This window comes from Pygocentrus nattereri, chromosome 5 (assembly GCF_015220715.1).
Source record: "Pygocentrus nattereri isolate fPygNat1 chromosome 5, fPygNat1.pri, whole genome shotgun sequence".
In the NCBI taxonomy this organism is placed as follows: domain Eukaryota; kingdom Metazoa; phylum Chordata; class Actinopteri; order Characiformes; family Serrasalmidae; genus Pygocentrus; species Pygocentrus nattereri.
In genome coordinates, this window is record NC_051215.1 from 39738760 (window position 1) to 39754272 (window position 15513).

The 15513-nt window shown below is 37.2% G+C and overlaps 1 protein-coding gene across 5 annotated transcripts in view; it reads left to right on the plus strand.

The window, feature by feature from the left end:
- Positions 1-15513, plus strand: part of kcnq5a (potassium voltage-gated channel, KQT-like subfamily, member 5a) — a 142469-nt gene that overhangs the window by 1867 nt on the left and 125089 nt on the right. The gene's annotated exons all lie outside the window — the stretch shown is intronic.

Here is a 15513-nt window from a genome sequence, read left to right on the forward strand (position 1 = left end):
TTCAGTTGGTTTGACATACTAATACTAAAACAATTTAGTGACCTAAATGGCCTTCCACAGTTACCTTCAACACATCACTGATAGACCTATTGTAAATGAACGCTGTGGGAGATCGTTCAACACCGTTCATTCAGCACTGGGTGTTTTGCTTAGTTGTTTCAGGCACAGATGAATTTCATGGTTCATGTGAGGATGTAGATGCCATCACAGTAATCTTTATTATTCCATGTTAAGGCTTGTTAAGGCTGGCAAATTCACAGCACAATTCTTGGACTGGAATTAGCAGCCGCTGTGTTGCTTTAAATCCAGCTGCGCACAAATGAACACTGTAAGTGTTAATTCCAGTCTGGGGAAAGTTCCTGTGTTGTTTCACACAGCTAATTACATTAGCACTCACTGAGAAATTGTTATTTTTTCATGTTTATATTACGATGTATTCTATTAGATTTCCTTACGCATGCACCCTGACAGTTCCCAGTTGAAGCTTTGTGTGCTAGCTGTGATTCTTTTCTGGCCTTTGTGAATGTGTGTGTGTGTGTGTGTGGGAGAGAGAGAGAGATGGAGAAAGAAAGAGAGAGAGTGTTAAGCCTTCATTATAATAAATGCACATGCTGGACTGCCGGCGGCTGTGATAAAGAGTGCAGACGGCTTTTTCTACACTCGTCAAAGATAAATCATAGAATGGAGAGTCCAAATGCAAAAATATGACTTATGTTTGTGGGAGGAATTGTTTTATATTTCCATGTAACCTCTCAAATAATGTTGACACTTTTGAAGGATTTATGTACATGGTTTGAATTTTTTTTACATTAGCAATTATGTAAGGCATTTCATAGTTTACCCTTAATCAACTTAAACATTCTGTTCCATTCTGCAGCCTTTTGTAACCTTACAGTCTTGTCCGTATTAAAGCATTTAAAATGTGCAAGCATGTAGAGCTCTCAAATTATATCACGGAGATGTATGTGATGATGCTTCATTGGCATTCCCGCAGTTATCTAGTCCACATACAGCAACATTCCCAGTGTTCAGTTTACTCTTATAGGGTTGTATTTTCATTTGCAATCTAATTCCACCTGGACTCAAATAAAAGCCCCAAGAGTGCATTTAGTATGGCAGTTTTTGTTTTGATGTGAAAGAAAGCATTCTTTTTACTGCTTTTCTTCTAGAAGAAAGAGTTTTGATTTTCTACAAGCCTCCTTTAAGAGATTTCTTCATGCTGCTGGGAGGGAGGGGATCTGTCGCTCGGATGGTACGATTGGGGCGCTGAGAGGGGTTGCAAGGCAGGATGTTGTTGTTTTATTTGTGCAGACGGCACAGCTGAGGTCACAAGGGTTAAGTTGTTACATCTGCACAGAGCACAATGTCCCACACCAGTTAAAAACTCTAAGAACATCCCACTTTTACCACACATTTAAGCAGCCAATCAACAAAGAAATACTGATTTCGTAGTACTGCAGCCAGAGTATTACAAAATTAAGAGTGATTGTATGTGGACTGAAGTCAAATCAGCTGATTGGTGTCAAACCTAAAATTGCATTTGGAGCATTTTATGCTTGATGACTTAAGCAAACGACTGAAACGTTCTTGAAAAAGATTCATTTTTATCATGGTTTCATTTTAATAACATTGCTAAAAATCGTTCATCATGTTAAACATTTATCTTGTAAGGCTTTGATGCAGCTACTTGGATTAGTCTGGTTAATCCATGTTGTATGAGAAACCAATAAGAAGCCAAAGAGCAATTCTTGTAGTGGTATTAGATTAACTGTGAATTTGTACAGTACTGTGCGAAAGTTTTGGGCACCTAAGCAAATTTTTAAACAGTTTACCTCAGCAGCGAGTTTATCACAATATACATTAGAATAAAGTCATATTCATAATTCAAATAAACATAAAAGCAATAAAAAGAAATAAGAATTTCTTGGGTCCCTATTTTTCCTTGACAGCTTCACAGCCACCACAGAGACTTAAATTACATCATGAGCACAATTTACTGAAGCACTGATTGGTCAAACCAGGAGTTGGTTTTTAACTACATATAATACTGGGCTTCCTCAAGGAGAGGCTTGAAATGGTTAAACAAACACACATCCAGAAAATCAATATATACATTATTCACTATATTAAATACTCACTATATTATCACTATATTAATATTCTATCCATTTTGTTTATTCAAATATTAACACTTTTTTCAGCAAATTAACACATACTACACAAATAAATTGATTTAGAAAATGTGTCTTTCATGCCTAAGACTTTCGCACAGCACTGTATATCTTTATTGCTTTATTGGAAGTGTGCTTGGTCTCAGGTTAAATAGGAATTATACCTAAATAGTAAGTGATGTGATTTTATACAGGCCATAAAACGTTGCTTGTCTGTTTTTAGTGGCCAAGATAAAAGAGTAGCCTAAATAAAACAATGCAGCTTAAACATAAAGGTTACATTTATATTAGGCATCCTTTTTCATGTGAGACTGTTGTGTGAAACACCCCGTAAAAGACGAAGTAAGTATATGCAGTGGTAAGTATGATGTATTTGTACTAGTGGGGGCTGAGAAACTAGTATTTTTAAATGATAACATAACAGTTTAAAGTAAAATGATTTAAAATACATGCTTTGTTTTCATTGGCACAATAGGAAAAAGAAAAAAAGAAAAGAAAAAAAAAAGTCTTGTATCCTGTGGCTCATTTTCCATAGGCATCAAAAGTTCAGCCTATATGTAATTTGCATATACAATACAGTTTTGAATTTGAGCCTTTTAGCCATAGTAATAACGTTTAGACATTTTAAAATTTGGTTAAATACACTGACTACATAATGTGCCATCAGAATTTTTATTGTAAGTTATTTTGAAGACATAAACTAAGTTCTATGACAGCTTCAAAGTAGCAATGCCTACTGACATGAGCTTACAATGTTTGGCATGGAGAAAGTACTAATAAGAAAGGATTGCAGTATTGATTTGATGAGAGAGCCTTTAAAAAGTTGATATAAATTATGAGCATCCTTTGTGGTTTTCTGTGCATTGCTGTATGTTATGCTGGATATTGAACACTTGGCAACTTGCCTAATGTGTGCTTATGTAAGATTCTACTTTTATTCTTTGCTCTGTTGCCTTCTGGTTGTATGTTCACTGTATTCCTATCTTGTGTAGAAATGTCTTTCATGGTTCACACACTATTGTATTGTTGTTCCAATATTGGTCGTCTTGTCATGTTGTTGAAAAGCTACTTCGGGAATTGAAGGACCATGTTTGTCTTTGAAAACCTAACTTAACATCCCTTAGAAAGTATATCTCTCCAGCGATTGCCCGAATGGAATAACTGTCTGATAGAAGAGTGAACTAGTGTACTAGGAAACGAAAACTAGCCAGACCAGGGTGAACCTGGGTCAACATGACAGTGGGAAAAATCTATTAGCCATCATTTGCCCCTTATATTGAAAGACTTGTTCTTTGTCATTAATATAATTCACTATGGTGCGCTGACCCTAGCAAATGTCTTTACAGTTCATCAAAGCATACCTATTCATCTCTTTGTTCCTTCACTACTGCAGCTGAGCACATTTTCCCAAGGTTAAAGCCATGTGCTTCATCCCACAGCCACTTCTCCTCCCATCCTTTAGCCCATTAACTACACCTGACCTACACACAAACACAGAATTAAATGTCACTTCATCAGTGCAAACGTTTACAACCACTGTCACCCACTAAGGCTAACCTTAATGCTGTGCTGAATGAATGGTGTGAGATTTCATTCAGACCGGTGTTATAAATGGAGCAGTTATGATACACATATTAATATTCTTTTTTGATATAGGGATTAGGAGACAATCTGCTCTGTGAACTAAATACAGTTACATTTTACGCTGTAAACAATATCTGATACTTAATCAGACATACTGACATAAAATACAGTAGTTTGCATGCTGAGATTTCTAGATTTCTATTTCTATATGAGACAAAAATACTCCCTGCTACTCTGAAACTATTTGTGCTTGTGCGTAATTAAATGTTTGTATCTTCTAAGAAAATTGTGTTAATGTTGTTGACCTGCTTGGCTTTAATGTAGAAATGCTCTTCTTGAGTTGTGTGTCGAAATTGTATCATATTGTGGCACAAATTCTAGAGCTGGTGCACCTTTTTTTGGCACCACCTTTTCTTTTATAATACTGATAGCAATATTGAGTATTGACCCATACACATTCTGATCTGATATGTCTTCTGTAGAAACTACTGTGGGTTTTAAATTTTAGCACCTCACTTTAACTGGCCATGTAGAAGGATCTTGCTTAAACTACAAACACTCCACTTCTCTACAGGAAGAAACACACAGTTAACTACATGGCAAGATAATGTAAGTGTGCGCTGTTTGAGGTTAGATTTCTTACAGCATATATGAGAGTCTCTCTTTCTTTTTCCCTGTGATGTCTCATCTCAAATTTTCTGCTGATACTTTGTATTGGATCAGTGCCAGCTCAGTGCATATTGCATCATCAAACCTATGTATCGTTACATCCCTAGTTATATGGTTGATGTCATTAAAGTTTTGGGTTGAATGTGTTTGTGGAGTTTCAACCATCGCACCTGTTATAAAAAGAGCTGTCCTTTTTAATAAAACCCTAATCATGGGAACAAGATAAGGTGCGAGAGCAGTTCTTTCACTAAAATCAATACTACACTCTCATTAGGATCAGAAGAAAGCACAGTTACAGAGGACGATGACATTGTGGTCTGTTTTTGTTGGTTGTGGTTGCATTCATTGGAACTGAAGTAAAAGTTCATTGAGTTGCCCATTCATTGTGTCCTTATCTGTGCTCCATTTTTGTTGAAAGGAAAACTGGATATCCTTTTTAGACGGCTTTGGCTGAGGTTTGGTGAGTTTCTAAGAGTGATTTGTTCTATGTTCTGCACTGGTGGCTTTTATATTGTAACCAAATATTCTGGGTTCCCACCTGTAATGGTCTTTTGCCACAGTTGCTACACAGAAGGAAAGAAAGGGTCTCTTGTTCTCCTTGCATTCAGCAAAATGCTCCAGTTACCACTAAAGTAAGCAGCTAGGTAGGATGTGTTCTACTCAGGGATCAACAAATGAATCGTAGATGTTTGTGAAATGTAGGGAATTTATTCTGTTGTGTTGTTGGCTCTAATGTTAAAAGCCAGATTAATTGTGTTTCTTTTTTGAATCAGTGGCAACATTGTTTTGTTTATTGAGTTGAGTCAGTACTGTAGACAAGAATATTTGATGATAATAATAAAAATAATAATAACAATAATAAATAATTCACAAATTGAGTGCATTGTCATAAATAGCTTAATGTGGCTTTTATGTGGTTTGGAATAGTTACATTATGAAAATTTGAAAAGAAAAAGTAACAATGAGATGTATGAATGCCAGATACAGAACTATAAATCAAAATAAATGGTTGATCCAACTACTTAAAAAGACTTTTGCTCAATGTTTAACTTGCAAAGTCTATATGGCTAAACAGTTCAAAAAATAAATAATAAATTCCAGTGGAATTGTACAAGGTAATGAATGAAGGCCGCGCAGCTGGATCATTGAACTGTCTGACTTTTCCAAGGAAAAATAAAGATTACAGTTTGTTTGTTTTGCCAAATATATGAACTAATGTTGGTTTTGGATATAGACAGTTCACAAAGCAAAATCTGTGGGCAATTTGTATAATCGCAAATGAGCAATATAGCATAGACTAACATCAAATGTATTTTATAACAACTGCTTCTGATAGTGAAACAGGGTGTGTAAATCTGTCAGTCTGTATGTCAGGTCATTGTTAAATCATTGCAGCGCTTACCAAATTCCATGTTTCTAAAGAGTAATTATATGTAAGAGAGAAACAGCATCCTAGCATAAAACATAAAATGTAAGTCTTTAAGTTTAAGAACAAACTAGATAACATTCTATAAAGATTTTCTCATGTGGTATAATTATTTAAACCACAAGGGAAGAGGGGTCTGTGGATTCAAGAACAGTGTTGTTGAAGTGAATTGTCACGAAGCACTTCATAACTACCACAATCATTTAACCATGACGTTTTGTCTTTTCTGGCAGACGCACAATGGTGGTCTCTTACCCAGTCTCCTGGCTGAGTGTGGTTGGGGATAAGAGCTGAACAAAGCCCCGCTTTTACTGATTATTAATGTAGCTGCATTTGATGGTGAGGCCCATGAACATGTTGGGCACTTTGATGTGATGATTACTTTGACTTTAACCAGTCCATTTTTTTGTCCTTCTTGATGGTTCCCACCACTATCTTAGTCAAAACATGTCTCACGAAATAAAACACAAGCTGTTATTGCTCATGCTTAAAAGGTGTATGGAAACCCGACATTGGCTCTGTCTCAATGGAAAGAAAAGGTCTGAGACAAACTCAAACAAATTACAGATCGTGAAAAAGTGCAAAGAGAAGGCGATAAACAGCATGTCATGCCTTTGCTCCTGGGGGAGTATGAATGGCGGAAGGAAATGCTTTTGAAATGGATGCTGTTTGATCACCTCAGTGCCACCTGACACTAGACAGAGTTGAAAGCCCCTGGGCAGGGCAGCACTATTCTTTGCCAACCCCCAAGAGAGAATAAGCAGCATAGAATACAAAGTTTCAGAGCAAAACCATCTATTCCCTCTTCTCTCAGTGATGCACATCATCGCTGTCAAATCAAAACCTGGAACTCTGTTTTTGCCACTTTTTTATTATTATTTGTTGTAATTCTGTGTATGTCATGTGTAATAAGCTTGTGTTAACTTTAATTAAAAGTTTAGATCCTTTTCCCTTTTTCTTGTTAAATTACCATTTCTGAGAGTGTTGTTACTACAGTGATAATGTACTATAAAATGCTTAATACTATTATTGCAGTACTCTGAAATATACTGATAATTTGACATAGGTAATATTGTTTCTGTTCATGAAGAAGACTCATTACATATAGACCAGTGCTTATATTGATTGGTTATCTTAGTGTCCCAAGAGCTAGCTAAAGGTGGAAGATTCATTCAGATTAGTATTGACACTAGGTTTAATGACAGGAAGATTATTAGCCAACAACAATTACACACAGCACTGATGTTCGATTCTCTGTCTTTTAGTCATTTCCCGTGAAATGAGTGGTAAATCAGTTAGAATCTCATCCTCCAGTGCTAACATAAGGACTGATTTAATCATGCTGACTGGACGCTGAGTAGTCAAGAAGCAGGAAGTAGCTTAGATGTTTGATCAGTTATAGTCATGGAGAAAGTCTCTCTCAATGAGTGGGATCTGATTCATGGAGATACAAATTCTCGCTCAGTAGATCATGGCAAGACGCAAATTTTACAGCTGAGGCATAGCAAAGAATTTCCTTGCCTAGGAGCAGCCAAACAGTGGGCAGACTGTTTGTCACAGCCAGAGGGATGCCCCTTCATTCTCTATGATGCCCTTTCTTTCTTTCTGTCTTCTTTGTTAGCAAGGAGTTCCCTTAATGCAGTTTTTTCTGTGCTACAGATGGTTGTGTGCACTTTGTGCTGGTTTCGCATCGACACATTTCTAACATGCTGCATCGATCATGCTCATGTTGTTATAATTATTCATGTAGATTTTTCGTTGACAGCATTCATGATTCATGAATTCATCACAATTCCTCCCACACAGATTAGCACAGAAGATCCCATGTTGCTTTCTGATTTCACCTTGAGGATGACAGTAAACCTTGAGCGCAGTCTCGGTGGATTCAAACTCCCACACTGTGCATAAGATGCATATTTTGGTACTGTTCACCACTTAGTTATAGAGCTAAAAGTGCAAAGTTTGGTCACTGGCTGGCAGTTTAAAGTGATGAATCATCTTAGAAATGAGCTCACTCTCACTCACTCTCTCTCCCTTCTATTGTAGAAGTTCATTGCACTTTGGAAAGGTTGCTTATACTCACATATCTCATTTACTAGAACACCAGCAAATGAGAAATTCATCGTGGCATCACTCCAAAAAAACTTTTTGTTACCTTTATTTTTAAGAGTGTCCATGGACAGCCTTGCTCACAGAAGATCTCCTTAGAGCTTCTGTCTGATTCTGTTACTTTATTAGTGTTTACTGTCCAAAGAAATATACATATAGCATATTTTCTGACACTTTGGCCATGGTTCAGATTCAAAACTTAAGTAGTCTTCCAACCTTTATTCTCTAAAGAGCCCCGGAGGGGACGGAGGAAAAAAAAAAAAAAATTAGCAATTATAAAATTGAACATTTTGCAGTTTGTACACGCGTTTTATCTTATTCATGGTCACAATATCTAAATTGTTCCCTCCTTTTCTTTTAATTGTGTGCACGTTTTCTTTACTTCGTTGGTTGGTTGAGTTGGTTGAAACACTGACGCTGATCATTTCTTCCTGTATTTGTGTGATAGTCTTCAACACCGCAACTTGTCACGGGAGCAGAATCAGTTCTAAGCAAATCAGAATCAGACCTGATGATCATCTCTGTCCATTATTTCATCCACCTAACACATCAAAACCCATCAGACAGTGTCAGGGAGCTGTTAGTTACTCCTGCACCAGACAAATAACACGACCTGTAGCAACTACATTGATTTTGCGCACAAATCAAAAAAGTAAACAACGTACGTTCCAGTAAAAATGAAACTTGACAACTATTAAAGAAAATGAGAGAATTAGAAAATCGTGATCACGAATAAACAAAAACTTACCCATGAAATAAAGAAAACGTGTGCACATTTAAAAGTAAATGACTAATAAAAGAAAATATGCGTATGAACCGCAAAATGTTCGCTCGAATTATTTTTTTAACGTCCATCCCCTCCAGGATTCCTTAATTCTCTTTAGCAAGCTGGGAGGAATAAAAAGATCCATGGTGTCATGAATGAAGCTTTTTTTATTGCCTTTTCAACTTTCTGCTTTTGTTGTGGTGATTTTGCATGTACATCCTTTGATGCGTTGCAATGAAGGAATCTTTGCACATGTGTCGGCTGCTAATGAAATATATTTAACATGGCTAACTTTTCCATTTCTCTTAAGGGACATCAGGTTCAGCTTATACAGGCTGATTTGTTCTTTGTGTTCCATTTTATGTGATGCCTAATGAAGAGTAAGAACATTTGAAGCAACTGCCACAGATATTGGGCAATATATCTCAAAATGTGTTACTGATATAATAAATGCCCCTCGATACTTTATCGAATGGCACATACCACACAGATGGCTGCTTGTGTATAACATACTTTATTTGCTTCCTGTTGTGGAGCAGTTTAGCTGTTTATTTAATTATCACACATGCCCTATGTTTGTAGGCATTTCCCTTACTGCATTGTTTTCCAGTCTTGGAGAGAAAAGCCCGTATTCATGTTCTCCATAGATGTTGTTGCTGTATCTTTTTGAAAAAGCGAATCTCTTGTCCTTATTATTAACTATTTAGTTTTAAAGTGAGGACATTATGTTTTATAGTTTTTACAAAGATACATTGAAGATAATGAGTTTCATTCAAGGACAGAGAAGGCAATCAGATGAGACATTCTCCTATATTCTCTTTTCACCTTGAACTCCTTCAATGCCTTTTGCTGCAGTCTCCGTTGTGCCATCATGACTCTCTCACTCATTCATTCTTTCATTCATTCAGCCACTCATTCACTTACTAACTTTCATTAGGACCAGTCCCAATAAAGAACCTCATAAATTAATTTTGTAATATACTGTGCCAAACATCTGTAATGCAATATGATTTGTGTCAATTATGTCAATGGTTTCTACTCCCCTAACAGATGCAGCTTTCACTTTTAGATTGAAATGGTCTAAAAATCTTGGTTGTGTGGTGGATTGCACTCTGCTTCACTTTACAGAAAACATACAAACTTCAGTAATTGTCAGATTTACCCAAACTGATTGTCTCGACAAGTCCCAGCTGACATGAGTTCCCCAATTATGTTTGGATTTGGCACAGTTTTTCTAGAATTGGAAGAGCTCTAAATGCTGACTGCGTGAGGAAAAAAAACAGTAAGTGCTACACACTTAAAAAGATGGTTCTTCAAGGGTTCTTTACTAAAGAAAATGGTTCCATATAGAACCATGATCACTCAAAGAATCCTTGGCATGATGAAAGGGTTCTGTGCACCTTGAAAGACTTCTTCAGATGGATGCAGAATGTGCTATAAATTGTTCTATAAAAGGGTTCCATATAGCACCAAAAGTGTTATTTTATTGTAACAATACAAGCATGTAAAAATAACAGAACCCTATTGGCTCATGGTTTTATATAGAGTCATTTTCTTCAGTAAAGAATCCTTGAATAACCACCTTTTAAAATGTGTATTCTCTCACATCTCTGAGTATAATAAACTCTGTAATGCGAAAAGACTGGCTTATATTTTAAACTTTACCTTCAGTCCCCACATGGGAGGCCTCATTCCATAGTTGTGGCTTTGTTTGTAACATTGCTGTCTGGAAATCAAGGCTACCAGGCTGGTGAACAGTCTGTTACATTTACCTTTAAATACTCTGAATCACTCTAAAGTGTATAGATGCTATATCTGGCTCACAGAAGAAGGTTGAGATTAAATGCCACAATGCTTATGTAATATCCAACAAAGTAGAAATGCCCTTAGTAAAATATAGTGGTGGCTGCAGACATGAACAGCTAACAGTTCTTCATGTCTGCACTCACACAGGTTTACTTAAAGTGTTTATCAAAAGTAATATTTTTGATACTTTGATATACTCAATTATAGAAGTATTTACTTTGACCACCTCTGCAGATATTATACTCTCTACCACATCAATCTATTATTATTAATAATCTAATTATCTATTATTATTATTATCTATTATTGTTGTTGTTGTTGTTGTATTCCTTTGCTAAGAGTGTAACACGTCTATAATACAATGTCTATAATAACTCAAAGTTCTTTACTTTTGATACTTGAATACATTAACAAGCACAAGTACCTCTGTAGATTTATTCAAGTAAAATAATTTTACAGGAGTAATTTTACTCCAGTATTGAAGTATTGTACTTTGTCCATCCCGAATAGCTCACTATCATAGTCTTATAAAAGCGACTGTAGCATAATTAGTAGGGTAATTATTATGTCAGTGTCAACTCCAATTCAGATTCCAAGTGACTGGAGCTGATGAAGTCCATCCATTCCAAGAGTCCAGGCAATAATTTCAGTTCCAAAAACCAAGGATATCTGGGAAAAAAGTGAGTACAATAGTAATTTTCTTAGACCATAGCAAGGAAATATGGAGAACTAATGCTAGTTAAATGTATTAACAGAGCTAAATAGTACCTGATTCTCCTTTGTAAACTCCTTCACAATGGTAGATTTTTGGGCACTGTTTGGTATTATTTTTATTGTAAGCTGTTTTTGGCTCTACGTTTTACTTTGTTTTCCACTTTATCTAAAGTAAAATGTAGCTGGACTATCAATGTGTGAGTTTTGGAAAGATGTTTATTTCTGGGAAGCTGTTTAGTGTTTAGAGGCAGCTTGCCCACAGTGTGCGCACAGGTGTGGGCATACATTAATGTCACTGTGTGAAACCAAGTCAGAAGCTTTGATATTGACTTTTGGTTCCATGGATTTGAGAAGTTGATTCTTCTTGGGATCAACTCCCACAATTAGTAATTAGAATGGCATACAAAAGGAACAACTATTGTACCACTAGTATCCACCAGTCTTGTCATCAGTCCTGTCAAGAAAATTTATGAGCATTCTGCTCATCATTAAGCCACAGTGTTACACATTTACCCTTATTTAATTGCTTCCAGCACATCAGAGAATTTGCAGAGCCACAGTCTTATCATATTCAGATCAAAATAAACTTCATTTCGCACACAGTAATAACATTAAACAGGGTTCAGGTCAGTTACTCTGACCTATAGGTCTGCACCAGAACTCCCACGCTAGCATACTAACAGCTCTGCAACTCCAAGTCCTGACTCTGAGAAACACCAGGCATTGTGGGATCTGATAATCTCATACTACACCAGCCAAACAAAATCAGTTAATATTTGTCTTCTGCAAATGTGGACAGTCAACGCCACTAAATTCCTCAACGGATAAGCTGCAACCTCTAAAGTAGGACAGCAGACCTCCCTCTACTGTTTTGCAGCTTCCCTGTTCTCTGTTCATAGACCCTGTCTATGCACTGCTTTTAGTGAACGCTTGACCCCAACAGCCCAAAACTTACATATTCTTGCCAAGTTTCTCTTTCAGTACTGTGTCTCTGAGTTCAGAAAGCTCTGAAATAATAGCTTTTCACCAGCCACTCAGATCAGCTGTCAGTGGTTTGATATTTACAGCAGCCTTTATAATGCATTAGTGTTTGGTGCTGTTTAAGACCTTTTTTACCTCAATTTGCATGCATCTAAATCTGAACTCAGCAACATTCTTGTTTAAAGTGACTGAACAACAGTTCCACCTGATATTTCAAGACAAACATAATCTGGTTGTCTTCATAAATTTGAGCCTCACTCCAGGTTAGTGGCATAGTCAGTGAAAGCATGTTGATGGTAGATAAATGAACACTGAATGAATGTTCGAAATAGTCATCCCAGGAAAGTAACCAGAGGACAACTTGGTCCAACAAAACATGACAGCTGTTTGTTTAAATAAAAAGTCATTCTTGTGTTTATGTGTATATATGCACACGTGTGTACATGCAGTTCAGTCTGTTTGCTGTTGAGGTCTGGAGGGAAAATATGTATGACATTCTATGTGAAGAAAACAAAGGGCAAGAGAGACATACATTGATGGGTTATGCCTTTAATGCTTACAGATTTAATTTCAGTGGAGCTTCCAGTTTACAGTCTAGTTTGCTTATGAATATGGTTCTTAAACATACTCGCTCATCCACACAGATTTGGATCCAGACAAAATTACATTTTGGATTTGTTGAAATAATTTATGTTTGTTTGGGCTCTGGTGAGGATTGTGAAATAGAATTATTGTCCTTGGCAGTTTACACAAGATGGAAAACCAAGCGTCATAATAGATTTTATTGATGAATAAAAAATTTTTATGAGAGATTTATATATAGCCTTTATTTACTCATAATCCCTGAAGTATGAGGCACTTCATATCTGCTTTCTGCATCTCGAGCTGGCTGGGCACTCAGTATTAAACTGCTAGAGTTCCACATTCCAGGTCCTGTTTGTGTTGGGCCACTGCTCAAGCATCTGAGAGGAGCTCGCGCTTATTTGTGCTTCCCAGTACGACAAATCGACCACCCAGTCCACAAAACGTGATTTCAGATGAGGCCATAGTCCAGGCTTCAACTCAAACCCTACCCCTAATCCCAGTCCTAATCTCACTGCCACTAACAGCCCAAATCTCAGGACAATCCAAGGCAAAACCGGAGCTCCAACCAAAGCCCCACCCCAACCCTAACCCTAATACCCAGTTCCAACCCCAATCTCAATCTCCACTCCATTTCCAACTTCAATCCCACCATAAAACGTAGCCCTGGTTCCCATTGTCATTAGTCAGATTGTGGAATCCTGGCTTCAATCCACCAGAGCAGTTGGACTAATGACTACTATCCAGTTTAAACACTCATAGAGTGACAAAGTGTCTTTGTCTTCATGAAGTGCCTGTGACAAGCACAATGGCACATTCCGTCCCGCTGCCACTGTCCTTGTAGAGTAAAGGAAGCGACACCTCGCCAAGATCAGATGCACAACTTCGTCTCTGAAAGGGCACTGTATACTTAAGCGTGTGGGAATCACGCGTTAAAGAGAAAAGAAAAAACATAGTGCTTAAAAGGACAGAGGAAACATTAAGCCATTAATGGAGGCACCTGAGATCAGATAAAAGCCAGAGCAAATGGTAGTGGAGGGGGTGTGTGGGCCTGAATGGGGGCTGCCTGGCAGTGAGCAGTCGCAGGACACCATCAGTGACCCAGGCAGTGCCCCTGTAGGCCCAAAGACAATTTCCAGCTGCTGGTGGCTTTGGCCACATGTTTAGGCTCTGTGTGCAACACAGGGGAAATGGTGACAGGGATAGTGGAGGTAAGAGAGTGCGATGCTGCACATACACCACATCTTGCCAAATAAGAGGTTAAGCTCAGTGAAGAAAAAAATTAGGCAGGGGTTTGCTGCTGCTAAAAGTTTTATTTAATTCATTTTAATCACTTATTTGGCTAGTGCCAACTACACTAAACATTAGCTTATTTACTAATTTTGGTTTTCCTTTTTCATCATTCTCTGCCTTAAGGTGGATTTATACCTCTGCCTCTGTATATCTGAGAGCATGTATCTAGGGGCAGTGTCAAGACTAGAGTGAACATAAAACAAAAAAGAACTTCTTGCATTTGTCCCCTCTCTCTCCAAGAACAAGCACTCACTTCATTGGTTTAGTCATTCTTTGAAGAAGAGTTTTATAAATTTTTGTAAATTCACACCTCTTTAATTAACCTTGAACTGCTCTGTTTGATTTTGCGATAGTTCTGGTTTTGGTCAAGTATCTTTAATCTGGCCCCAGGCTGCCAATTGACTAGCATTCGATTGATGCACAGCACAACAGGTTTGCACAACCTGTAGTTGAGATTTTGGAGTTGTGCATATTGTGGCCTCTGTGAGCATCTGTGAGTTCGATTTACTTATAAACTTTTTTTTCATTTCAATGCAGATACCTTTACATGAATCTTCACAGAAGTGTAAATTAGCCTTTAGGGTTAGGTGGCAATATGTTTTCACTGTCCTGACAAATGACATTGCAGAACAATTTCCTGAGTGTATTGTGGGCATTGTCAGTAGTTTCAGAGTACTGAACAACTCCATGAATCAAAAAAAGACAGCCTGTTACCTACCAGTATGTTGTAAAAGCATAAATCAGAAAAAAGTAGCGAACTGAATTTTACACTTTATCTTTTTTGTGATGAATTATTTGATTATACCTCCTGTTTCTTCTGAAAAAGTGTATTTTTGCCAAAATTGATTTCAAAGTCATTGTACTCATAGATTTATAGCCTTTATTGTACTACTTTTTCACTGGTACATTTTGTCTGCTTTTACTTGTTCCTAATCCTCTGAAGCCAAATATGATCACGCATACTGTGGATGTTGAAAATGTCTTCAAATATCATCATATTTCATTTTTTATAATTTCGCCCACACTTACTCTGTCTCTCTTGGCTTTTTTACCCTCTCTCCCTCTCTATCTTAAACAGTTTGTAAGGATGATGCTAAGGTACAGAAATATGATTAAAATATGAAAGTTTTTGTGTAAGATATTTGACTTGCTTCTTTTTGGATCCATTATTTGCATCTTTGGATGATTATGTTTTTTGTTCTTGTGCTTCGCTGTAGCTAGAGAGATGTGCTTAGCAGGCACTGCAGGGCTCTTGAAAATAATAGTAATAAATTACAGATGCCTGTTTTCTTGAGCGTGTGTGGGCTGGTTGGGCCACCTGCTTTGTGGTGCTGGGTATGATGCCAGAAGGACAAATGGGCAAACCATGCTGTGGCAGCATGTATCAGAGGCCGATTAAGACATTCTCCCTC